The sequence below is a fragment of the Megascapheus bottae genome, chromosome 14 (assembly GCF_031878675.1).
Source record: "Megascapheus bottae isolate mThoBot1 chromosome 14, mThoBot2.hap1, whole genome shotgun sequence".
Taxonomy (NCBI): Eukaryota; Metazoa; Chordata; class Mammalia; order Rodentia; family Geomyidae; genus Megascapheus; species Megascapheus bottae.
Window position 1 is genome coordinate 11,250,776 of NC_143522.1, and position 26,761 is coordinate 11,277,536.

The window sequence follows — 26,761 nt, forward strand, 5'->3', positions numbered from 1 at the left end:
TAGCCTTGAGCTGAAAAACTCAGGAACAGTGCCCACACCTACATACAGTTCAAGCGCCATAACCAACCAAACATAAAAGAAACCCAAATTTATTATCTGAAATGATAAAGTCAGTATCCCCACATTTGCAATTCTTTTTCTTTTCAGTACCAGTCCTGGGGCTTGAACTATCAGGGCCTGAGCACTGTCCCTGAGCTTTAGTGCTCAAGGCTAGTACTCTACTCTACTCAGCCACAGTTACACTTTCAGTGTTTAGGTTAACTGGAAATAAGAGTCTAATGGACCTTCCTTCTTGGGGCTGGCTTTGAACCTTTTTTTTCTCAGATCTCAGCCTCCAGAGTAGCTAGGATTGAAAGCATGAGTCACTGGCCTAGGCCTCCTCCCCTTTTCTTCCCCCCTCTCCCAATACAGGAGTTGGAACCCAAGCCACTCCTCAGCTCTATGTTTCAATTACTATTGTTTTTGGACTTTGTCTAGTTTAATTCTGAGAACAGTACTGAATCAGAGTTTTAGGCCCCAGACCCAAATTCCAGGGCTTCTAGAAGTCAGATCCAGCTTCTAGCCCTATCTGTCAAATAGATAATGGTGAGACAGAAAAAGGAGATGTGGTAGGAGGTCCTGGGAAGAGGTGCCCATCTTTAGCTATCTTTGGAGTACCATAGGAACTTTAGGTTTATAGATAAAGAACTAGAGATAGAGGAAGCAAGGTTTACATAATGATTAAACAGTCCTGGTTGAAGTATGGCCTGATTGATCATTATGTAGGCTTTCTAGAGACTTCAATATCACTGCCATCACTTTATGTGAACAATTTCAATCAGGATTAACAAGTTAGTGTTGTCTGGCAAGTCCAGAGAAGGAATTCTGCTGTTCCTTTCCTTTGGGGCAGTTTGCATTATTCCTACTTATAAAGATAGTATCAATAAATCCTAGCCTTTCTGGATTCCAACGTTATTGTAAAGTGCCTGCAGAGAAATGACTTAGAACAAAGACAGATATAACATTCAAACAGATGTTGAACTTTTCTCTGGCTTTTAGTTAATACATAGGACCAAGTAAGAAGCCAGTGCTTTTCAACAAAAGCAGTTTAAGTATTTACTACAGTATTCACTATTTATGAGAGTGTGTCAGCTAGGCGGTGCCTAGCCTGGGCACTAAAGTCCTTGAGACTCATCTCCAATTAACCACCAGAAAATTGGAAGTGGCATTATAGCTCAAGTGGTATAACACTAGCGTTGAGCATGAAGAGGCTCAGGGACAATTCCCAGGTCCTGAATTTAATCCTCAGAACCAGGCAAAAAAAAAAAAAAAGAAAAAAAGAAGACATATTATTTCTTCAGGCACAAGCTTCTTAGCACAAAGATAAAGTAGTCAACAGATCTAGAAAGGCGTTATTACTAGCAATTAACATTCCCTATCCTGCCAATGCTTAAAACAAAAGGCAAGCCTCACTGGGAGCAGTGGCTTATGATAGGTTCAAAGCCAGCCCAGACATTAAAGACTCTTATCTCCAATTAAGCACTAGAAAAGTGGAAGTGATGCTGTGGCTCAAGGGATAAGGTGGTAGCCTTGAACTGAAGAGCTCAGGGACAGCGCCAGGCCCAGAGTTCAAGCCCCATGACCAAAAAAAAAAAAAAGCAAGCCTCATTAAATGTTTAAAGTTTTATATATATATATATTTGCATTCATATGCATATATTTGTTATTTAAGATACAGTATTTTATACAGTCATTCTCAATCTTGATCTACAGTAAAACATGGCATGTTGTTTTTAATTTATTTTTTTTTACTTTGTTATTTTAAAGGTGTTGTACGAGGGATTGCAAATACATGTGTCAGGAAATGAATACATTTCCTTCCATTGCACCTATTTTTAAATGCAAAAAAAAAAGTAAAATAACAATATCTTAGGGTTAGGAGTATAACTTCATGGTAAAGTACAAGAAAAAAAGAGTTTAAACCCCAACAACACAATAAAAAGCAAAACAAAATCCCAGCTTTCTCAGTTTCTATATATTTTGAGCAAAAAATCAGTCAGTTCTAATCATTTGTAGGGTAGGCACACTTCTAAGATTACTTCCACTGTCACAATCACTTGTTCAGTTACTTTCCATGAGTACTAAAGAAATAGTGCTGAGTCAAGTGAGTTGAATTAAGACACACTGATGGAAATCACTTAGTAATGGAAAAGCATCTGGATAGCTAGAAATGAGATGGTCTTCCAGATTTTTGTTCGTTAACTAGAGATATGTGTAAATATGTGAGAAAGAAGAATTTAGAAAATTATGACATGAATCCAATAAGAATATGATTTTGAAAATAAAATTCCAGTTTTAGTCAGGGTTCTCTTGAGGAACAAAACCAATTAGAAGTATTTAGTTAGTTTTAGCTGTAGTTTTTTTTTATATATGAAGATGACAGCAAAGTCATCTTTTTTATTTTTTTGCCAGTTGTGGGGCTTGAACTCAGGGCCGGAGTATTGTCCTTGGACTTTTCTCAAGGCTAGTGCTCGACCACTTGAGCCACAGCATCACTTCCAGCTTTTTTCTATGTGATAACTAAGGAATCAAACCTAGGCCTTCATGCATGCTAGGTAAGCACTCTACCACTAGGCCAAAATTCCGGCCCTCTATAGTTACTTTTTAAAAAGAATTTATTAGACTATTAAATTGGTTTATACTGTTAGAGCTGGATAATCCAGCAATAGCCACCTGCACATCAGTCCAGGAATCTGGGAGCCTCTAAATAAAGGAGATCAATCAATGATGTATTCCTAGTCCAAGGCTGAAGACCTCAAAACTCTCTGGAGAATCATTGGTCTGGATTCAAACTGAAAGCTGAAGAAGCTAGAGTCTAATGTCCTTGATCAATAAATATCAACAACAATAAACACTTTTGCTCAGGAAAAATGGAACGTGCACTCACTTACTGGCTAGCTTCCTCCTTTTTGGCTAGCACCAAAAAGAAAAGGTAATACAAACCATGCCAAATTATACTTTCCAAACATGACTATAACAGTAGATTCCAACTCCGTGCTCATCTTACAATATGATATTGATAATTTTTCCTTCAAATGAGGCTAAACTCAGGACCTCCAGCTTTCCCATTTCCCCTGCATTGGATGGACCTTTATAATAACTTCAATCAACAGAATAAAGTAACACTCTGTGACTTCTAAAACTAAGGCAAATATGTTGTGCACTTTTGCCTCCTTCTCCTTGGATGTTCTCTCTTGAAATCCAGCCACTATACTGTGAGAAAAGCAAGCAACCACCAAAAGAGATATAGTGTATGTATTCTGGCCAACAGCCCAAGCTGATGTCTCAGCCAACAACCAGCATTAGCCACAGACACAGGAGTGAGCAAGCCTTCAAATGATTCCATTTTGAGCCTCTGAGTCACTCCCACCATTCCAGCTATCCTACCTCATGCCACATGTTAACAGAGACAAGCATCCCAACCATTGTTAACATTCTGACAGTTAAAAAGTTCAATTTTTAAAGGCAGTGAACTATTTTTCATCTAACCAAGAAAGAAGAACTTTATTAGTTCAGAATCTACTTTTCTCATTTTCTACTATCTCTTTCACTTACCTGTCCTAAGTGAGGTGTCTGAGGATTGCTGCCCCACCAATATTCCAATCTATCGATGTGTATCAAGGTCTTGGGGTTACAACAGCAGTTGTACTGGCAATCTTCCCTGGAAGTTATTGTTGCAGCCTCAAATCTGAAATTTTTAAGGAAAGGAAGTCCTAAATACAGATACCTTTTTTTCAATTTCAGTCATTTATGGCTCTGCCTCTAGATGGAGACTGAAAGGGTCTTCCAAGGTACTCAGAAGTAAGTACACAGGTTTCACTAAAAAGGCAGTGATATAAATTCAAGTTCCAGCTCTACTTTTTAATTATTTATTGTCAGTCCTGGGGCTTGAACTCAAGACCTAGGCACTGTCCTTGAGCAATCTCAAGGCTAGTGCTCTAACACTTGAGCCACAGCGTCACTTCCAGCTTTTTCTGTATATGTGACATTGAACTCAGGTCTTTGTGTATGGAAGGCAAGCACTCTACCACTACACCAAACTCCCCGACCTACTTTTTTTTGAGACAGGATCATGCTATGTAGATAGGCTAGCCTTGAACTTTCGAGTCTCTTGCCTCAGTTTTCCAAGTGTTGGGCTTACAGACACATACCACCATACCCATCACAACTCTACTTTCTTTTTTGGCACCACTAAAATTTGAACTCAGTGCCTTACACTGACTCAATCTGCTTGCTTGGCTGGTACTCTTCCACTTCAGCCAAATCTCTAGCCATGGTTTTCGTTGGTTATAGAGATAAAGTGAACTATTTTACCTATGCTGGCCTCAAACCATGAACCTTAGATCTCAGCTCCCAAGTAGCTATTATTGCAGGCATGAACCACAAGTGCCCAGCTTTGTTTTTCAAGAACTACAGAATCTTTGTTAAGTCACAAATTTTGTGTCTAACTCTCTGTGTCACAAATTCTTATATGATGAAAATTTGACAGGGTAGTATCAAACTTTTGAGGTGAGAGTTTGGCTCCAGACTTTGTTATCATTCTTCCATAAGAGCCTTTCATACACCCCTAGGCTCAGTTTCATCATCTCTAGAAAGAAAAGTTATAATGGTCCTTGAAATCCAATCCCTGAAGTGATACCAGACATGACAAAATGATGCATGTAAAGTTACTTTCCAGGTTGGCTTTGAACTATAATTCTGAAATCTTAGCCTCCTGAGTACCTAGAATTATAGGCATAAGCAACAGGCACCCAGCTTCTTGCTCTTATCTTTAATTTTAATTTTTATGCAGCACTAGACTTTGCATGTATTAGGCAGGCAATCTACAGCTTGAGCCACACCCCAGCCTTCTTTTTTCTTTTTTGCTAGTCGTGGGCTTGAGCTCAAGGTCTGAGCACAGTCCTTGGATTTTTCTCAAGGCTAGAGCTCTACCATTTGAGCCACAATGCCACTTCCAGCATTTTCTATGTATTTGATACTAAGGAATCGAACCCAGATCTTCGTGCATGCTAGGCAATCACTAGGCCAAACTCCCAGCCCTATTTACTTTTAATTCTACATATTACTACCTTGATTTTTTTTGCTAGTTCTGGACTTGAACTCAGGGCCTGGGCACTGTTCTTAGGCTTTCTAAGGCTAGTGCTCTACCACCTAAGCCAAAGCACCACTGCTGGCCTTTTTTTGTTTATGCAGTACGGAGGAATCAAACTCAGGGATTCGTGCATGCTAGGCAAGCACTCTACCACTAGGCCATACTCCCGGCCTCTACTACCTTGGTTTTCAGACTATATATGACAGTGGTTAAGGGCCTAAGATGCACAAACCACATATGGTCTTAAAAGGAAAAAACAGTTAAAAAAAAAAACCTGAGAGGCATTAAACTTGCTTTTCATAGCTATCTACTTTCAGAAAATGATTATTTTTAAGAGCAGAATAACAGCTGGATTTCATTTCCAATAGATGTTCTAACAAAACAATTTTAGATGTAATTTACAAAATATATTTTTAGCTAGCATGTTTCAGTTCATTTCTTCATTTCCCTGATTCTTAAACAGACTGTATTATTTTTGATATTTTACTTTCAATTCTAACACGGTGTTTTTCTAAGTAAATACCAATAAAACATGGAGAAATAAAACAGGTATAACAAAAGCTTTTCAGATAAGAAAAAAAAAAAAAACCACATAACTAGTAAAAACACTAGTGAAACACTTACCAAATAAATACTGAATCAGAAAATATAAAGTAATGTTGAGTTCTAAGATTATATTTAACATTTGTCCAGGACTATATTTCAAAAATCTTTGTCTCTACAACAATACAATAAATGAAGCCTCCTTACTGTCATATAACTATTTTTAAAGAAATCAATATTCAAATTACACTAGTCAACACATCAATAATTAGTGAATGCCAAGCATAGAGGTGCATACCCAGTTTTAGTACTTGGATAGTTGAATAAGAAAGACCAAAGCCAAACTGGCCTAATATATTAACTGAGTACTAGGGACAGACAGACAAAGTGCTTCAAGCCTTCTCATTTCAAATCCAGTGTTGTTTCCATTATGTTGTTCACTAGGCTGGTTCACAAAAGCACAGCATGGCAATACAGATAAAAGTAAAGTGTACAGGCTGGGAGTATGGCTTAGTGGCATGCATGAGGCCCTGGATTCAATTCTTCATTACCACATAAACAATAAATAAATAAAATTAAAAGAGAAAAATTATTTTTAAAAAGTTCACAATTTTTAAAACTTTAGAATCTTTACAATGAAAGCATTACTGGCAAAAGATCAATATAAAGCATCCTGATCTATTTTTTTGTTTGCTTGTTTGTTTTGCTGGCTCTGGGGCTTGAACTCGGTGTAGGCACTATCCCTAGCTTCTTTGTGCACAACTAGTGCTCTACCACTTGAGACACAGTACCACTTCCAGCTGTTCCGGAGTAGTTTACTAGAGATAAAGAGTCTCAGGGACTTTTTTGCCTGGGCAAAACCATGATCCTCAGATCTCATCTTCCTGAGTAACTAGAATTACAGGTATAAGCCACTAACGCCCAGTTGGGTTTTTTTGTTGTTGTTGTTTGTTTGTTTGTTTTTGGCAGTACTAGGGTTTGAACTCAGGCTTCAAGCCTGCTCTACCATGTGTTCCATTCTGGTAGCTTTTTCAAATTGGTTATTTTCAAAATAGAGTCTTGCTAAATTTATTCCTAGTCTGCAACCCCATTTCTGCTTCTGCCTGTCTCTGGGATGAGAGATAGGCTCATGTCATATGCCCAGTCCTTGGTTGAGATAGGAGTCCTGAAGAATTATTTTGCATAGACTGGCCTTGAACCATTATTAGCTAGGATTTGAGGCCTAAAACTGTTTTTGTTTAGTTTTGTTTTGTTTTTTGCTTGGTTGTGGGGCTTAAACTGTGGGCCTGGGCGTTTGTCCCTGAGCTCTTCAGCTCAAGGTTAGAGCTCTACCACTTGAGCCATAGCACCATTTCCAGTTTTTTGGTGGCCAACTGGAGGTAAGAGTCTCACAGACTTTTGTGCCCGGGCTGGCTTTGAACTACAATCCTTAGATCTCAACCTGCTGAGTAGCTAGGATTACAGGAATGAGCCACTAGCTCTCTGCTGCTGTTTGTTTTTTGAGATAGTCTCACCAGGCAAGCCAGACTGACCTTAATCACAATCTCCTCTTGAGTGCTCGAATTACAGGGTGCACCATTATAATGAGATTTTGATCACCTTGACATATTGTACTACATATATCAATTATTTTTCAAAAGGAAAATCTTTTAAAAGTGAACACTGGCTGGGTGCCAGTAGCTCACGCCTATAACAATTTTAGCATTCCAGAGTCAGACAGGAGGACATCAAATTAGAGGTCATTCACCCAATACATAGCAGGATCTTGTATCAAAAAATCAAAACGGGGCTGGGCACTGGTTGCTTATGCCTATAATCCTACCTACTTTGGAGGTTGAGATGTGAGGATCATGGTTCAAAGTCAATCTGAGCAAGAGGCTCTATGGGATTTTTTTTTTTTTTTTGCCATAACTGGAGCTTGAATTCAGGGCCTGGGCACTGTCTTTGAGCTTTCTCAAGGCTAGCACTCTACTCTTGAGGCACAGCACCACTTCAGCTTTTTCTGTGTATGTAGTACCAAGGAACTGAACCCAGGGCTTCCTGCCTGCTTGCTAGCATTCTGCCATTAATCTATGCTACTGGCTCTATGGGATTCTTATCTCCAATTAACTACCAAAGAACCAGAAATGGAGCTACAGCTCAAGTGTGGTAGAAAGCTAGCTTTGAGGAAGTGGCACTATGGCCCAAGTGGTAGAATGATAGCCTTAAGCTGAAGAGCTCAGAGGCAGCACAGAAGAAAAAAGAAAGAAGAAAGGAAGAAGAAAGAAGAAGAAGGTGGTGCAGAAGAGGGAGCAGAAGGCACAAGAAGAAGGCACAGAAGAGGAGGAGGGAAAGGAGGGGAAGGAAGGGGAAGAAGAGGGGGAGAAGAGGGAGGGGGAAGAAGAGGGGAAAGGGGAGGGGGGGAAGGGAAAGAGAAAGCTAGCCTTTAGTAAAAAAGCTTAGGGATCACTCCTGGGTCCTAAGTTCAAGCCCCAGGATCAGTTTGTGCACAGATTTTGCACACATATACACATACCAAAAAAACAAAACAACCCTATCTGGGGTTATGACCTTTAAGAAACAACTCTGAGGTATGCTCCAGAACACAGGTACAACTTTCAAACCAAGAAAGAAAACCAAGCCATAGCATCCTTTCCTTTTTTTTTTTTTTTAAGCATCCTCACTTCTTCATCCTCTTCCTCTTCCTCTTCTTTATCCTCATCCTCTTATTTTTAAGAAGTTAGTTGTAAAACTAGGGTCCAGAGGTAAATGAAAAATTGTGATACACAGAATGGACCAAGAAGACAGTGAAAATTAGCTGAGTCTCAAGAACACAAAACAACTAGAGGGTACCAGTGGTTCATGCCTATAATCCTAGCTACTCAGAAAGCTGAGATCTGAAGATTGTAGTTCAAAGCCAGCCTTGGGCAGAAAAGTCAGTGAAACTCTTATTTCTAATTTATCACAAAAGAAGCCAGAAGTGAGGATGTGACTCAAGTATTACAGCACTACCCTTGAGCAAAAAAAAAAGCTTCAGGGCCAAAGTCCAGGTCAAAGTGAAGTCTTAGGACCAGCTCACAACACACACATTCACACATACACACACACACACACACACACACACACACACAGAGAGAATACAACTATAGCTATTGTTATAACCTAAAGACATTCAACTCTCCATTTCCTGAAGGTATATACATAGATCCTAGTACTCCATCACAACTCAGCATTTACTAGACAAGCCCTTATCACTTAAGGTAACAAGAACCTAACCATGTCCTCTATCTTACCTAGAAAAAGCAATCAAATTACAACAACCAGCTACAAAAATAAGCACCTAAATTTCACATAATTAAGCAATAATATCTTCACAAATAAATTTGCTGACTATGCCTATTCAAAGACATAAGCAATATGGGATTTTCAATTTTAGCCCTCTATTATCAACTAGACACAGGACTTTCCTACCACTAAGAAAGGAGTGGTTTCCAGTTTTAGAATAAACAATTGAAAGATCCTGAAGAGGAATTAAAAATAATCTCAAGGGCCGGGAGTTTGGCCTAGTGGTAGAGTGCTTGCCTAGCATGCACGAAGATCCAGGTTCGATTCCTTCGTACCACATACTTAGAAAAAGCCAGAAGTGGTGCTGAGGCTCAAGTGGTAGAGTTCTAGCCTTGAGAAAAATTCAAGGACAGTCCTCAGGCCCTGAGCTCAAGCCCAAGACTGGCAAAAAAATAAAAAAAAAAAAATAATAATCTCGATTTTTTTTTTTTTGCCAGTCCTGGGGCTTGAACTCAGAGCCTGAACACTGTCCTTGTGCTTTCTCAAGGTTAGAGCTCTACCACTTGAGCCACAGCACCACTTTTTCTATGTATGTGGTACCAAGGAATAGAACCTGCATCTTTGCGCATACTACGCAAGCACTCTGTAGGCCAGGCTCTGGACCCTCACTTGGTTTTCTGAGGGTTAATTGGATCTCTTCCAGACTTTCCTGCCTGGAATATGACTCTCACACCCAGAGTTCAAGCCACAACTTACCAAAAAAAACTCCAAAGAATTTTATTAATAATAATGATGCCCATCCAACATTTCCTCCTCTCCTTTTCAGGACCTGTGAAATGTCCCTGAGCTCTTCAGCTCAAGGCTAGTGCTCTACCACTTGGACCACAGAGCCTCTTCCAGTTTTCTGGTGGTTAACTTAAGAGTCTCAGGGACTTTCATGCCCCGGCTGTCTTTGAGCTGTGATCCTCAAATCTCAGCATTCTGAGTAGCTGGATTACAGGCATGAGCAGCAGTGCCTGCAGATAGGCTTCCTCCTATGTTTAAGTCACATAACCTAAAATCAAACAAAAATATTTTGGTGTTTCTTAGAAACTCCCCAAACACTGTCCAGTATTTTATAATTTGAAATGTAACATATACATACATTAAAATTCCCACTACTGAGTCTGAAAAACACATAGTCATGTAACCACCATAATAATCAAGATATAATATTAATACAGAAGATATAAAATTCCATTATGCTCTTTGTGGTCAAATGCTCCCCTAATTCCTGAAAGCCACTAGTTTTCTGTCCCTATAGTTTTGATAACATCAAAAACATAATCATGTGGCCTTTTCAGTTTGGATTTTTTTCATTTAGCATAACTCACTTAATATTCATCCAGGTTGTGGCACACAGTACCAAATAGTTTTCCATTATATAAATACACCAAAGTTTCACAATTTATCAGTTGAAATGCATTTGATTAACTTTAGCAGTTATCACACTAAATATGTAAGATTGGTGTGATTAGAAGTTTTCATTTTACTAGAGCAAATACCTAGAAGTTGAACTATTAGTTGGAATATTATGGCAAATGTGTATTTAATTGCATAAAAGAATCTGTCAGTCAAGTTACACTCATAAACTGACATGTTGAATGGTAACCCCTTTGTACAACTACTTAAAGGTACTAAAAAATATAATTTTAAAAAAGAACAGGCCAAGTCCAGTGCGGTGGCTCATGCCTGTAATCTCAGGAGGCTGAGATCTGAGGGTAGAGGTTCAAAATGAGCCCAGACACCAAAGTCCGTGAGACTCCAATTAGCCACCAGAAAACCAGAAGTAGCTCTGTGGCTCAAGAGCTAAAGAGCAAGCCCAGAGTTCAAGTCCCTTGATCAAAAAAAAACCAAAAGAACATGTCAAATTTTTCCAAAGAGGGCATACTAACAACGAATATGTTTTAGTGTTGGAGCATAGTCTAGTGGTAGAGTCCTCCCCTCACATGCATGAAGCCCTTGGTTTGATTTCCTTGATACCATATACACAGAAAAAGCCAATAGTGGCACTGTGGCTCAAGTGGCAAGAGCACTAGCCTTGAGCAAAATGTGTCCAAAGACAATGCCCAGGCCCTAAGTTCAAGCCCTAGGACTGCTTCCCCCCCCCAAAAAAATACATTTTAAAGTAGTTTCAAGGAAAAAACAAGAGCTTGGACCATATTCACAAATTTCCCAGAAAGATCATCACAGGAAATTATTTTCTTGGGTCCTATTTAAAGAAAGTAGAAACCAAGATAGGAAGCTGATTGATAAATACTTGTATTTATCACATAGACAAAGAATATTTATTCTGGTGCCAGGGATTGTATTTAGCTTGTAGCTGGAGTGCTCTATCACTTGAACTATATCCTCAGGCCTACAATGATAAGATTTTTTAACAGACTTTAGAATATATCACATTTGAAATAACATGCAAAGCTCTGAAGGGTCACTGTGTAGGGAGTATGAACAGATGTAGTTTTAAAGTGTCTATTTAGGATGTCAGCTTCCAAGTGTTTTAAGAATATACAAATTAGATATTCTATTCAAAGACGATACACATGAGAAAGAAGGAAGCAGTAAGAAACAGAGAAAAGATAGATCATATATACATATATTTACATTAAAAACAGGCCCTTCCAACTTACTTGTTCAACTGGGTCCTCCTTATCTTTATCTAACTTAGATATCACTCTTCTCACTCAATTTTTCCCATGTATGTATTGCTCCTTCATTCTTCCTAGCAAAACAGAAGCTAACCTTCCCATTGCCTGCAACGAAGATCTGGAGTAAAACACATATTCAGACACACCGGGTATTGTCATAAATTCACAATCGACAACTTCAGTCACAGTAATAGTGTTCTATAAGCTCCCTGCCGTGATCATTTTTCTTCTTAATCATCTAACACCCTTTTAACTTAAGACATTTTCACTAAGAAAATGGGGATGTAGCAGTGGTAGAAAGGGCTTGCCCCTGCATTTGATCCCTAGGATGCCTCCCCTCCCCACACACATACACACTATATAACTATTACTTTTCTTCACAACACATGCTAATCTCCAGCCTCACTTCAGTTTTTTTAAAAATTCAGATTCTTACCAGGCACAAATAGCTCACACCTGTAATCCTATCTACTAATGAAGTAGAAATCTGGGGGATCAAGGTCCAAAGCCAGAAAAATCTGAGTCTTATCTCTAATTAACCAGCAAAAGGCCAGCTAAAAGCATGAATGAAGCAGTGGAGGGCAGTCTGTGGGGAAAAAAAAAAAAAGCTAATGAGAGCTTACAGCCCTGAGTTCAAGCCCCAGTACCCATCCCCTCCCCTACCCCAGCTCCCAAAATTCTAATTTTTTTTTCCCATTGTAGTTTTCCCACAGGTAGAAAATATACTAAACTATGGTTGCTCATTCTAATCTTTGTGTCAATTTAAATGTCAGCCCTTGCTTGGGAGTGTAGCCTTGTGGTAGAGTGCTTGCCTAGCATGCACAAAGCCCTGGGTATCACATATATAGAAAAGGCTGGAAATAGGGTTAGAGATTTAGCTCAGTGGGAGAGCACTTGCTAGGCCCTGAGTTTGGTCCTCAGCTCTGGGGGGGGAAAAAAAGAAAAAAAAAAAAAGCCAGAAGTGGTGCTGTGGCTCAAATGGTAGAACACTAGTCTTGAGAAAGCTCCAAGACTGGCACTAAAATCTGTGAGACTATCTCCAATTAACCACCAGAAAACTGGAAGTGGCATTGTGGTTCAAGGGGTAGTGCAGTAGCCTTGAGCTGAAGGCTCAGGGACAGCGCCCAGACCCAGAGTTCAAGCCCCATGACAGACCAAAAAAAGAAAGAAAAGAAAAGGGAGGCAGGAGTTTGGCCTAGTGGTAAGAGTGCTTGCCTAGCATTCACGAAGATCCTGTTCGATTCCTTGGCACCACATACATAGAAAAAGCCCCAGGACTGGCAAAAAAAAAAAAGGGGGGGGGGGAGGAGGAAATAAAAAAAAAAAAAAGAAAATGTCAACCCTAGGTGTGGACTTTATCATGATCACAACTGATTTTCCTGGCATATATATCATGACATATAATTCATTATTTTTGTGGCTTATTCTTTATTTTTTAATCCTCTTGATTCACAGTTTTAGTAACTGTGAATTAGTACTGCAATGAATTTATTTGTAATTTGACAATTAATATTCCTGACACTGGAGCATTTGTAGTCACATGGGTTATTTGTGGATAAAGTGTGTGTTGTCTCAAGTATACACGATCAGTTGAGGAATACTCTGAGATCCAGCTATTCTGCTATAAACAAGTACTGTCTTCATGGTCTAAGTACAGGTTCTGTATTTTTTTTTTTTTTTTTTGCCAGTCCTGGGTTTGAGCTCTGGGCTTGAGCACTGTCCTTGAACTTTCTCAAGGCTAGAGCTCTACCACTTGAGCCTCAGCACCACTTCCGGCTTTTTGCTATGTATGTGGGGTACCGAGGAATCGAACCTGGGTCTTCATGCATGCTAGGAAAGCACTCTACCATTAGGCAAAACTGCTAGCCCCAGGTTCTGTATTTTTTAACCTTCCATTGGTGGTTTCACCATCTTAAATAGCTCCCATACAGTGCCTGTGTTGGGCTTAATATTCCTAAGCATGTAAAGGTTCTTATGTCTCCATGAGACTATGGAGAAAATAAATGTATTCAATAAGTTTTGTAAGTTATAGTGATGTGGGGTTTAATTACAATAAATATTAAGTGAGATGTCTCTTTAAAACACACACACACATACACACACACATACAAAACAGGATTATGCATCACTCTTGTGGCTTATTCTTAACTGGCAATTTTCCTACATACTTATTTGTCACCTTCTTATTCTATATCTCCGCCTAGTACATTATAAACTTCATGAACATAAAGATTAAACAGGAGAAAAGGAACAGGAAAAGTAATAAAGAGAGGAGATTAAGAAGATTAATGCAGGTGGAGTACAGAGGTCACCACTACAGTTTGGGGAGGTTAGAAAACAGAAAAGAAAGCATTCAAGAACCATATAGAACTCAACTATGCCCATTAGAAAATTAAAACTATTGAAGTACATTGTAGCTCATGTCCTTTTGAAGCCTAAATTACAAATTATGGCTCTCAAACGAATAGTTTTTAAATAAATTATGTTAATTTAAAAGAATGTTTCAGACTGGTATGGTTGTGCAGTTCTACAATCTGGGCACTTCAGTGGCTAAGGCAGGAGTATAGCACGTTGAAACTGGCTTGGAACCACATTTCATTGATTTCATGTGGATTTATCATGACTTTGAAGTCATGAGCTCTATACCCAATACCAGAGAAAGAAAAAAACTGTTTATTACATTTGTCACTGTAACTTTTAGAACAATTAAAATATTTCAATGTTTAAAAATTGTGAAAGATTCATTTCAACATCATCATTTTATAATGGAAACAAGAGGCAGAAAAGACATTTACTCAAAGTATGCATACACAGTTTGGAAGTATAGGAATTCAATTCTTTTTTTTTCTGGTCAGTTGTGAGACTTGAACTCTGGGCCTGGGCATTGTCCCTGAGCTCTTCAGCTCAGGGCTACCACCCTATGTCTTGAGATACCGCCCTATGTCTTGAGACACAGCGCCTCTCCTGGTTTTCTGGTGGTTAATTGGAAATAAGAGTTTCATGGACTTGAGGGCCTGGGCTGACTTTGAACCGGATCTCAGCCTCCTGAATCAGTAGGATTACAAGTGTGAGCCACTGTGCCCAGCTAGGAACTCAACTATTAAGATTTACTTTTGGGCCAGGAGTTTGGCCTAGTAGTAGAGTGCTTGCCTAGCATGCATGAAGATCTGGGCTCAATTCCTCAGTATCACATACACAGAAAAAGCCAGAAATGGTGCTGTGGCTCAAGTGGTAGAGTTCTAGCCTTGAGAAAGCCTAATGACAAAGCTCAGGCCCTGAGTTCAAGTCCCAGGATTGGCAAAAAAAAAAAAAAGATTTATTCATGAATTTACCTCCATACTTTCAATACATAAGCAAACATTCCCATCACCACAAGTTCTTTATATTACCCAAGACAGCAATAATAATAACAAAAGAGATGTCAGGGAGAGGAAATTGACACATCACAAAAAGTGTGGTGAAGGAAATAGCCAACATATATACCTTTATTTCTTTATTTCCTCATATCTTTTTTTTTTTTTTTTGCCAGTCCTGGGGCTTGAACTCAGAGCCTGAGCACTGTCCTTGGGCTTTCTCAAGACTAGCACTCTACCACTTGAGCCGCAGCACCACTTCCGGCTTTTTTATGTATGTGGTACTGAGGAATCGAACCTGGGTCCTTGTGCATGCTAGGCAACCACTCTACCACTAGGTCAGGCTCCCAGCCCTCCTTATATCCTCTTTCAAGGAAACTGGCCAAAAAACGCTAGTATGACCCTGGAAAATTAATCTCTAAATCCAAACTAATGACAATGACTATTGCCATCATTTCAATATGCAAATTGGGGGGGGGATATCAGGGCTAGGACTGTGGCCTACTGGTAAAGTGCTTGCCTAGCATACATGAAGACCTGTATTCAATTCCTCGGTACCACATACATAGAAAAAGCCAAAAGTGGCACTGTATCACAGAGCGCTAGCCTTGAGAAAGCCCAAGGACAGTGCTCAGGCCCTCAGTTCAAGCCCCAGGATTGAAAAAAAAAAATTAATAACCACCACTTTGTATCATAAGTATTTATAAATATCTATGAATATCAAGTAATTAGCACTGCATTATAATCAATTAAATCAATTATTAGGTCAAACACTTTTTATCAACTTTATATCTCAGTTTCTAGAGGATGTTAATTTTAAACACATTTAGAGAAATACTAAAGAATATATGAAGGAAAATAAGTGCTCTAGCCTCAATTGATATGATATCTTTTCTAGAAAAACACTCAATATCAACTCACTGGACAGCCCACTAGCTGTTAGTTTCACATAAAACTTTCATTCACCCTTACAATGTATGACCAGAGTATTAAGTAGTGGAAGGAAAGAGACTGGTACACAGACGATTTGCAAACGCAGAATTAACTTAAACATGAGCCATGGCTACCACACAATGATATTCTCTAAAAAGAAGGCAAAATAAACTGCACTAATTCTAATCACATCAAACACTGCAAGTTAAAAGTGTGTGATTTGTGGCCAGATTACCACTATTTGAATTCCTGCTTCCACCATTTGCTCTATGATTTGGGGAAACTGTCCTTCATTTCTTGAGTTTCTGAACTAAAAGATTAGGATAACAAATAGTATCTCACAGGAGTTAGTGTGAGTATTAAATGAAGGCAGTGGATATAAAAAGTGAGAACAAGTCCTAGAATGCCCCATTCACTGCTGCTAGTACTACCATTATTATAATCACCTCATGCTTTGCTGGACTATCAGTTCTCACATGTGGTTCAAATACAAAATAAGTTTTTGAGTCAGGATGTGAAAATCTAAAGTTCCTGAAAAAAAATGAATCACAATACAAAATTCAGAAAGTAGCTCTTTAAAACAGCCTGAAATCTTTGTCATTTAACTTATCAAAGGTCCCACTAATGTTATCAGTGGCAAGCGGTTTCAACTATCAATGTGATATTTTAAATAAACTCTTGAAAACTCTTACACTAGGAATAAGTGCTTTTAATTTTTTTTAACTAGAACTCTGATCTTGCAACTCAAATGAGTAAGTAATAAAATAGACTATACTGGCTATGGTGGTACACATGTACTTGAAAGGCTGAAGCAGAAGAAACTGTAGTTGAATAGCAACCTGGGCTATGTCTCAGGAAGTCACTTTTTTTTTCCTCTCAGAAATTGTCAGGGACAAGCCAGGCACAGTGGCTCATGCCTATAATCCAAGCTACTCAGAAGGCTGGGATCTGAGGATCAAGGTTCAAAGCCAGCCAGAGCACAAAAGAACTTGGGACTCTTTTATCTCCAATTAACCCCTAGAAAACAGGAATTGGGGCTTGGCTCAGGCATAGGGCAATAGTAGCCTTGAGCTGAAGAGCTCAGGGCCAGCACCCAGGCTGAGATCAAGCACTATGGCCCACAAAAAAAAAAAAAAAAGAGAGAGAAAGAAATTTTCAGGGACAGCGACTAGGCCCTGGGTTCAAGCCCTGAGATGGACAAGAGAGAGATGGAGAGACAGAGACAGAAAGCATGAGGAGGGAGGAAGAAAAAGAAGAAGAAAAGGGAGAGGAGGGAAGGGAGAGAGAGGGAACCAGAAAAGAAGCAGGGAAAAGAATGGATGGAAGGAAGAGGAAGAGGAGGAGGAGGGGCAGGAGGAGCAGCAGCAGCAACAACAACTAGGTATAGTGACAAACCACTGTAATCCCCATACTTGGGAGGCCAAGGCAGAAAAAGTAGACTTCATACTGAGTGCAAAGGCTGAGCCACATACAAGACTTTGTCTCAACACCACCCCCAAAAGGAATGATTAATAAAGAGAAAAAGAGGAAAGAGGCAGGATAATAGCATTTTGTCATTCATTCATTCATTTATTTGCCGGTCCTGGAGCTTGAACTCAGGGCCTAAGCACTGTCTCTGAGCTTCTTTTGCTCGAGAGTAGCACTCTACCACATGAGTCACAGCACCACTTCTGGCATTTTCTTTTTATGTGGTACTGAGGAATTGAATCCAGTGCTTTCTGCATGCTAGGCAGCACTCTACCACTAAACTACATTCCCAGCCCATATGTTACTTGTTTAAAAATCTGAGTGTGATTTCTATTAAATGGCATTGAAGCTTCAATAAAACTACTGACATAAGGTTGCCAAAAGGGCAGAGAAATGGCACCTGAGATCATTTATTCTCAAGGATAAGGCAATATAAGAATTAAATAAAGGCAGGGAGGGAAATGGGGACAAAAACATGAGAAGGGGTATCGATGTGTGAGAAGTAAATAACCTACTATCTGGCCAATGTAACTGTAACCCCTCTGTACATTACAAAAAAAAAAAAATTTAGAATTAAATAAAGGCCGGGCACCAGTGGTGCTGCAATCCTAGCTACTCAAAAAGCAGAGATCTGAGCATTATATTTCAAAGCCGGGCCCAGGCAAGAAACTCAATGAGACACTGACTTCTAATTAACCACCAGAAAACAGGAAGTGGTAAACTGCTAGCCTTGAGTGCAAAAGCTCAAGGGCAGCAACCAGGCCCCTCAATTGGGAAGTTTAAACAAGAGGAGCCAGTCACCAATGAATGGCTCACGCCTGTAATCCTAGCTACTCAGAAGACTGAGATCTGAAGATCATCGTTCAAAGCCAGCCCCAGTACAAACTCCAATTAACCAACAGAAAACTGAAACTGGACTCAAAACAGTGCTAGCCTTGAGGTAAAGAGCTCAAGGACAGTACCCAGGTCCAGAGTTGAAGTCCCACAACTGACAAAAAACAAAACAAAACAAAACAAAACAGATGAATTATACTACTACCTTCATATTTAAATTACTGGATTCATTTATAATGTATTCTTGTAACATGAAATTGCTTCCCTCAGCACTGTAACTCTAATTGCTACACTAAACCAAAGAGCCCACAAATTGCTACTTGAAAAAATTAGTAATAAAACAAAATTTTATTAAACTTTTGTAGCATGCCAAGAAACAACAACAAAAAAATGTTTTTAACAGACTATTGTGCTATAACTATCAGATATCCATATGCCAAAAAATAAGCGGAGAAGATGGCTTCTACTATCATACACAAATTTTTCTTAAAATAGGTCATAGACCTGAATGTAAGAGCTAAAACTATAAAACTCTTTTTTTTTTGGCCAGTCCTGGGCTTGAGCTCAGGTCCTGAGCACTGTCCTTGGACTTTCTCAAGGGTAGAGCTCTACCACTTGAGTCTCAGCACCATTTCCAGCTTTTTTCTATATATGTGGTACCGAGGAATCGAACCCGGGTCTTCGTGCATGCTAGGCAAGCACTCTACCACTAGGCCAAACTCCCGGCCCAAAACTTTAAAACTCTTAGAAGAGAATATAGGTATAAGTATTAATGAACCTGGATTAGGCAATAACATCTTAGATATTACCCCCATAACAAGAGCTGATACACACAAAAAAGTCTTTTGGTCTGGGGAAGTAGCTCAGTGTTAAAGCAGTTCGCTAGCATGCACATTTAAGCCTTAGCTGAAGACTGAGAAGACATCCCTTATATGGGAGAAAATATTTACAAACTATAATGTCAGGTAAGGAACTCAACATATACAATAAGGACAACTCAATTTTGTTCATTGACAAAGATCTGAATATACATGTCTTGGTGGGATTGGGAAAGATGAAAAGAACAATGGAAAGATGACACTGATCAAGAGTGTCAAAGTGATCAAGGATAAAGAGTCTCAGAGACTTTTCTTACCTAGGCTGGCTTTGAATTGCGATCCTCAGACTTCAGCCTACTATGCATGAACCCAGGGCTTCATGCATGTTAGGCAAGCAATCTACCACTAAGCCATATTCCCAGCCCCTTGCTGTTTTGTTTTGGGTTTTTTTGTTGTTTTTTGTTTTCCGGTCCTGGGGCTTGAACTCAGGGCCTTGGACACTGTTTTTTGTTTTTCTTTTTGCTCAAGGCTAGCGCTCTGCCACTTGAGCCACAGCACTATTTTCGGCTTTTTAACTGTGTATGTGGTCCCAAGGAATCGAACCTGGGGCTTCCTGCATGCTAGATGAGCACTCTACCACTAAGCTATACTATACTCCACCCCATATTTAGTTTTTTAAGGTACTGGGATTTGAGCCAGGCACCAGTAGCTCCTCCCTGTAATCATGGTTAGAAGCCAACCCAGGCAGGAGAGTCCATGATAGTCTTATCTACAATGAACGAACAGAAAACTAGAAGTGGCACTGTGGTTCAAAGTGGAAGAGCGGGCTGGGAATGTGACTTAGTGGTAGAGAGCTTGCCTAGAACGCATGAAGCCCTGGATTTAATTCCTTAGTACTCAGGTCCTGAGTTTAAGCCCCATCACTGACAAAAATAAAATACCAGGGTTTGAACTCAGGGTCTTGTGATGGGTAAGCAAGTATTCTGCCACATGAACCGTATTTTCCAAATAGATTCTAGTATTTTTTTTGTCCTGTTTTTCTTGGACTTCGATTTTCCTACCTTTGCCTCTATTAGCTAGGTAAGTCAGATAACAGGAATGTACTATCACAGCTAACTTGTTTCTTGAGATAGGGTGTTGATAACTTGTTATTGCCTGTGCTCACTTTCAAACTTCAAACTGTGATTCTCAAGTGACCACTTTTCCAACAGCTGGGGTTATAGGTATGAGCTGCCAGGCCCAGTTCACATATCTATTCCTTTTTTATTTTTGACAGCTTTACTCATGTGAGATTGGCATACAATGAAACCGCAAGTGTTAAAGTGTTCAATTTGATGAGGATTTTTTGGATGCCTATACCACATTTAAGGCAAACATCACTGAACATTAGTTACTAATGTAGCAATTCCTTTGCAAGAACTAGGGGAGAGGGCCTCCTCCCAAGCCCATACTCCCTTAAGTGGGAAGTGGTTTTGGGGGTCTAGTCCCAAAAGTGGCAGAAACAGAATTTTGAGCCACCTTCTAAATTCATATGGTAGGGGTTTGACATACCTCAATGATAGAACATTTGCCTAGGATGCTCAAGGCCTAAGTGAGGTGCTCAGCACCATGTGAATAAACACAATAAGTCAATAAATGCACAGGTCCTGCTCAGCCTTCATCCTTTAAGACTAGCACTTCATAGTCTAGTTATTTGCATTCTGATAGGATTTCTTAAGTTGAAAACAAAGAAAAACAAAGGAAAAGTTATAGCAAGCAGCAGAAGCTACAGATAACTAAGAATAACTAAGAATAAGTCCCTGGGAAAATGTTGCAAAAGGGTTCATCCTCCTTTGCATATGCGACTCCAGGAAAACTGCCAAACCTCTCATTCCTCTTAGATATACTGCCCAAAGATCCTCGAGACTCCTCCTTAAGCACATGTTAGTATTCCAATTCTTTTTTAATTTCATAGCACTTTCTGCCTCAAGATTTCTAAGCACATATTCTATATGCTCCAAAATCATATCTTAGTTCTGAATGTATATAACCTAAAGTGTTATACAGTAATTCTACTTCTAATAATAAAACTTACAATATCATATTACTAAATTTTCTTCAAAGCTAAGAGACATCTTTTTTTCTTTCTTTTTCTTCTTCTTCCTTCCCTCCTCCCCCCTCCCATTATGGGACTTGAACTCAGGTCTTAGGAGGCTGTTCCTGAGCTCTTCTGCTCAAGGATAGCACTCTACCACTTTGGGCCAGAGTGCCACTTCTGGTTTTTAGAGTGGTTAATTGTAGATAAGAGTCTCTCTAGGACTTTTCTGCCCAGGCTAGCTTTGAATTTTTCTGCCCACGGTAGCTTTGAACAGTGATCCTCAGATCTCAACCTTCTGAACAACTAGGATTACAAGCATGAGCCATTGGCGCCTGTATTAAGAGACTGGACGTAATATTAAAAAAAATGAAGTTTTTCAAATACTCTATATTACATTATATATATATATATATATATATATATATTGTTTTTGTTGGTTATGGGGCTTAAACTCTGGAGCCTGGATACTGTCCAGCTCAAGGCTACTGCCCTACCCCTTAAGCCACAGCACCACTTTCAATTTTCAGGTCGTTAATTGGAGATAAGAGTTTTATGGATTTTCATACCTGAACTGGCTTTGAACAATGATCCTCAGATCTCAGCCTCCTGAGTAGATAGGGTTATAGGCATGAGCCACAGCGCCAGGCTTAAAATACTTATTTTTAAAAGTGGTAAGTTAAGAATGGATTGTGTGTGCCAGTACTGAGGCTTGAACTTAGAAACTGAAAACTGTTTAGCTTTTTCTCTTAAGGCTGATGCTCTATTACTTGAGTGACTCCTCCACTTCCAGCTGGTTAGCTGGAGGTAAGAGTCTTCCTGTCCGGGCTGACTTTGAACTGTGATCCTCAGATTTCAGTTTCCTGAATAGATATGAATAAAGTGGATTAAATTATAGATGAATAAAAAGTTAACTGAAGAAAGTCCATTTGTTAAAAGTAAGTAATCAAATTGTTTAATGTTTATAAATATGAAGAATGAACTCTTACATTTTCCTCTCAAACTCAATTAAGATTTTAGTCTTCTGTTTGCTATAGAACTGAATGATCTATGTAAGTGTACAATGACTTACAGAATAACTATTCTAGTGAAAAGGATATTCTACACAACTCAAGGAAAAAAAAAACCTTTCATCCTTGGAATCTTTGTCATAAAAATTAGGAAATTTTATGAAAAGATTGCTTTTACTTTTGAAATCAAGTGTCAATGGCTACATGTTTTATAGTCTTCCATTTACATTTTTTGGCATAAAATATTAAAGAAAAAAATAACTGAAATAGAATTAGAAAAGAAAAACAATCAGCAGAACTAAAGCAGTAGTTTCTTCACAATTCCATAAAACATTAATGAAAGGTTACATAATCCCCTAGATTAAAGATTTTAAAGAGAACTACAATGACATCTTTCCATTTTGAGTACTGCTCTCTGCTCTTATATCCCCCCTTACTAAAAATAATTCTACATAGATTCGACCTGGCTTTCAGATGAACTATATAGTTTTCAATGAAGAAAAAGCAAATCTATGGTAGCACAAAACATGTATAAATATTAACATAGTTTCTCAAGTACAATTCACAACATATACCACATGCAATTTACTTTCGGGGGAGAAAAATTATCAAGACAAGAGCTCTTGCTTAATTTTTTTCTTTGTAGCAGGGTGCAGTGGCTTACGCCTGTAATCCTAGCTACTCAGGAGGCTGAGATCTGAGGACCACAATTCAAAGGCAACCTGGGCATTAAAGTCCATGAGACTCTTATCTCCTATTAACCACCAGAAAACTGGAAGTGGCACTGTGGCTCAAGGGGAGGGTACCAGCCTTGAGCTGAAGAGTTCAAGGACAGCGCCCAGGCTCAGAGTTCAAATCCCATGACCAAAAAAAAAGTGGGGGGCCAGGAGCATGGCCTAGTGGTAGAGTGCTTGCCTAACATGCACGAAGACCTGGGTTCGATTCCTTGGCACCACATGCACAGAAAAAGCCAGAAGTGGTGCTGTAGCTCAAGTGTTAGAATGCTACCCTGAGGAATGCCCAAGGTCAGTGCTCAAGCCCTGAGTCCAAGATTCCCCCCCAAAAAAAAATTTCTTTGTACATAAGCCTCTATTTTATCCAGGACATTTTGCTATCAAGTATTATCACTATTTCTTTTCTCTACAAAAACTTAAATTTCTACTGTATTTGTCAGTTTCTTAAAAGTGACTGCATATGTTCTGCATAATGTCTTGGCTTCCACTAAACCAAAAAAAAAAAAATTAAAGGTTTCTTTCTTTTATCTTTTTTTTCTTTTGTTTTCTGCCAGTCCTGGGGCTTGAACTCAGGGCCTGAACACTGTCCTTCGGCTTTCTCAAGGTTAGAGCTCTACCACTTGAACCACTGCACCACTTCTGGCTTTTTCTATGTATGTGGTACCAAGGAATTGAACCCAGGTCTTCGCACATGCTAGGCAAGCACTCTACCACTAAGCCAAACTCCTGGCCCCAAAATTAAAATTTTGTAATACTTTTTCTCTAAAAACAAAATATCCTTTGATTTTGCTTTTGAAAAACAAATTTAACTCTTTTGAGGCAGGGTCTTGTTGTACAGTCCAGGTTGGTCTGATAGTGATTCTTTTACCTTCTTGTTCCTAGCTAAACATTTCTTATTTCGTTATTTGCTTTTTTTTTCTGTACATGAAATGTTCTCAGACTAGTTCATTTCAGTGTTAATTGTTTACTGTCAATATGTATGGTTAGACTTAAGTTGTTGTTGTTGTTGTTGTTTTTAACAATGCTTCACAGTACAGAGAGAGGGAGAGAGAATCAAAAGAAAGAAAGGGTGAACAGGAGGGCACAAGTGAAACAAAAGTGGACCACATCCGAGACACCACTCAATTTCTTGAGCCTCAAATCCCCTTAAGTCCCCATGCCAACGATTCTCAATATCCAAAAAAGTTCCACGGGATCAGGGACACAATGCAGTGTGATAAGACCAACACAGAAGAAATCAAATCAGAGACATAAGATATTTAATGGAATATATTATTACTACCTGAGGAAGAATTATCACAAAAAGAAGATAAATAAGTAGCCCTAGATACTGAAAGGTTGTTTTTACTATGCTGCATGGCTCAAAAAGGCTTTTCAAAGTTCTGTAACTCTAAGAAATGCACTTTATGTTGTGATCTAGTACATACATGTATAAGAAGTTTTCCAAGCAATACTTTCCCTTACCAAGTATAATGCTATGTTCTTCATCATTGTTTTCCAATGTGGTAACCTGCCAACTTGACTCAATACACTACCAAATAATTATGAGCCATACTTTTAAAAACAGGACTCAAAAAAGAATATCCTTAGCTGAATAAAGTGGCCTAGCACTCTTGTGATCTCAGCAGTTGAAAAGCTGAGATAGATGAATAGTGTCCAATGCCAGCCTGTACTATAGGGTAAGAATCTGTTTTAACCAAAGACAAAAAAGATACCCTTTCATAAGATTATTATTGTTGTTATTATGCAAGTTGTCTCTACTAATCTCTCTTCCGAGAGAGATATTTTAAGGTTACTAATTTACTATGTTTGCATTAAAGCAAATGTTTCTTATAGTCCAACACAAGCATCAATTGAGATAAATACAAATTCTTGGGCTCCAACTTCTATAGAGTGAATCAGAAACCCCAAATGGAGCCAACCAATCTTTAGCCTTCGAAGCCCTCCAGGGGAGACTGATATAAGCTAATGTTTGAAAATAAATGCATCAAGGAGCTCAGATCTTTATCCTTTAACAATCCAGTACACGGTGCTATGTGCCAGTCACTATTCCAAAAGCTCTACCTAACTTAAAAACAAAACACAACAAAACAAAACTGAAAAATACTTTTAAGTAAAAACTATTGGTTTTCCTAATATACTACAGATGAGCAAAATCTAGGTTGGCCAAGCTACTCAGCCGTACTAAACTTCAAGCTTACTTTGAATATAGCAGGACAAGCCTAGCCTGGGTCGTGAATATATCCTCTTTTTGATCCAGTCCTCAGTTCAATTCCTTTAGTTCAACTACTCCTCCCCCTTTTTCCTCTCAAATTCCCTTCCTCTCAATGTCCTTATTCTCTCGTATTGAAGTCACCCTAAAACACATTTTCTAAAGCCTTGGAATACAAATCGCTAAACTTTAGGGGCTTTCTCTTTTTTGGGGGGGGTGTGGGGGGGGATCTTTTCTCTGATCCTAGATGGCACCTCCGTATTCATTGTGAAGCTAAAGTCTCTTCTTTTTTTTTTTTGGAGAACTTACAACACAGTATTGTTAATTTCTTATAGCTGCTGTCCTGGCCAGCTTCCACCTGACCACTGCAACTGCCAAATAGGCAACTTTCTCCTCTCTACAACTCCCTTCCTACAAGGAAATTACTCCTCCCTTCCCACCTCCGCCCACCTCCATCCTTCTTTGCTCCAAGGAACTTCCACGTCCCCGTGGAACTCTTACCCGAGTCTCACACCCCGACTACCCAGGGGAAGAGGGACTTCCTTCCTGGTGGCCGCGGGGGGGGGGGGGGCTCTTCAGATCCAGTTTTAGGTCTCTGGTACCAGACTCACTGGAGTGAGGGGTGGGGCCTCAGGACGCTGGAGTGGCTCCCCCAAACCCATCCGCCCCACCACAAAAGGCCATCGGCTCCCCACGCCCGCGGGAGCTCTACTTCCGCGGGCCTCCGTGTTCTACAGCAGGGTCCGGACCCCGTTCGGTGCCTTTCCCCAAGACTCCACACGCACTTGGCGCCAGGCCGCTCCCTGTCACCCCCGGACCCCGGCTGCCCACGGTCCCCTCACTTTGCCGGGCCCCCGGCAGGGGCCACTCCCAGTTCCCTCAGGTCCCCGGAGCGCCGGCCGCTCCCAGTCCCTCCGGGGTTCCCAGCCCCCCGCCACCGCCGCCGGCTCCCGAGCCGCCCCGGGGTATTCCCGAGTCACCCCGCCCTCGAACCGCTCCCTCCGGGTCACCCCCAGCCCTAACAACCCCGGCCGCCGCCGTCTCTCCAGGAAGCGACCGCTCTCCACACCTGCCGCGCTACTGCCCGGGACCCGAGCAGCCGGAGCGTCCTCGGAGAGCTCCCGGCCTGACCCGCGGGGTCCCGGGCCGGCCGCCCTCCCCAGTGTGACCTCGGCCACCCGGAGCCCGGTCTTTCTCCCACCAACCCAGTCAGCGCGAACTCGCCGCCGCATCCGCCGCCGCCCCGGCCCCGGCCCGGGCCCGGGCGTCCAGGCCCGCCTCTTTCAGTCTCTGCCTCCTAAACGCGGAGCTAGAGCGTCCGCCCAGCTACGGCCTTCAGACGGCGGGCCCAGGTTCCCGGAACTCACCTGCCGCGGTCCCCGGACCAACTCCAGTGCCTCTTCCTCTACCTCGGCCGCCAGTAGCCACCAAGCGCCACCACCTCCCCCATGACAACAGGCCCACCCCGCATCACATTTCCGACCTGTCCATTGGACAACGGGGCGGCGGCTCTCTACTCTGATTGGTTCAAATTACCTGCCCGTCATCGTGTCTTTACCGCCCCCTTTTCCTGGACCGGGTATTAACCCCCGTCGAGATCTGGACCGTCCTAGTCCAAGCTTTAGTTGTCATTGGTTGATGGTTGGACAGTTCGGAGTTATGATAGGCTACTAAAAGTGTCTATTAAGTTAACAGGCAGGA

At 40.3% G+C, this 26,761-nt stretch overlaps 1 protein-coding gene across 7 annotated transcripts in view; it reads right to left on the minus strand.

The window, feature by feature from the left end:
* The window catches only part of Numb (NUMB endocytic adaptor protein), a 97,059-nt gene extending 70,546 nt beyond the window's left edge, over positions 1–26,513 (minus strand). For 6 of the 7 annotated variants that reach the window (XM_090344428.1, XM_090344430.1, XM_090344427.1 and 3 more), the window contains exons 1-2: positions 26,428–26,513; positions 3,595–3,727 (exon numbers count right to left, since the gene is read on the minus strand). The gene's annotated coding sequence lies outside the window, so the exon portion shown is untranslated. The remainder of the gene's footprint in view (positions 1–3,594; positions 3,728–26,427) is intronic. The other variant, XM_090344425.1, reaches the window with a different exon arrangement.
* Positions 26,514–26,761: the final 248 nt, after the last annotated feature.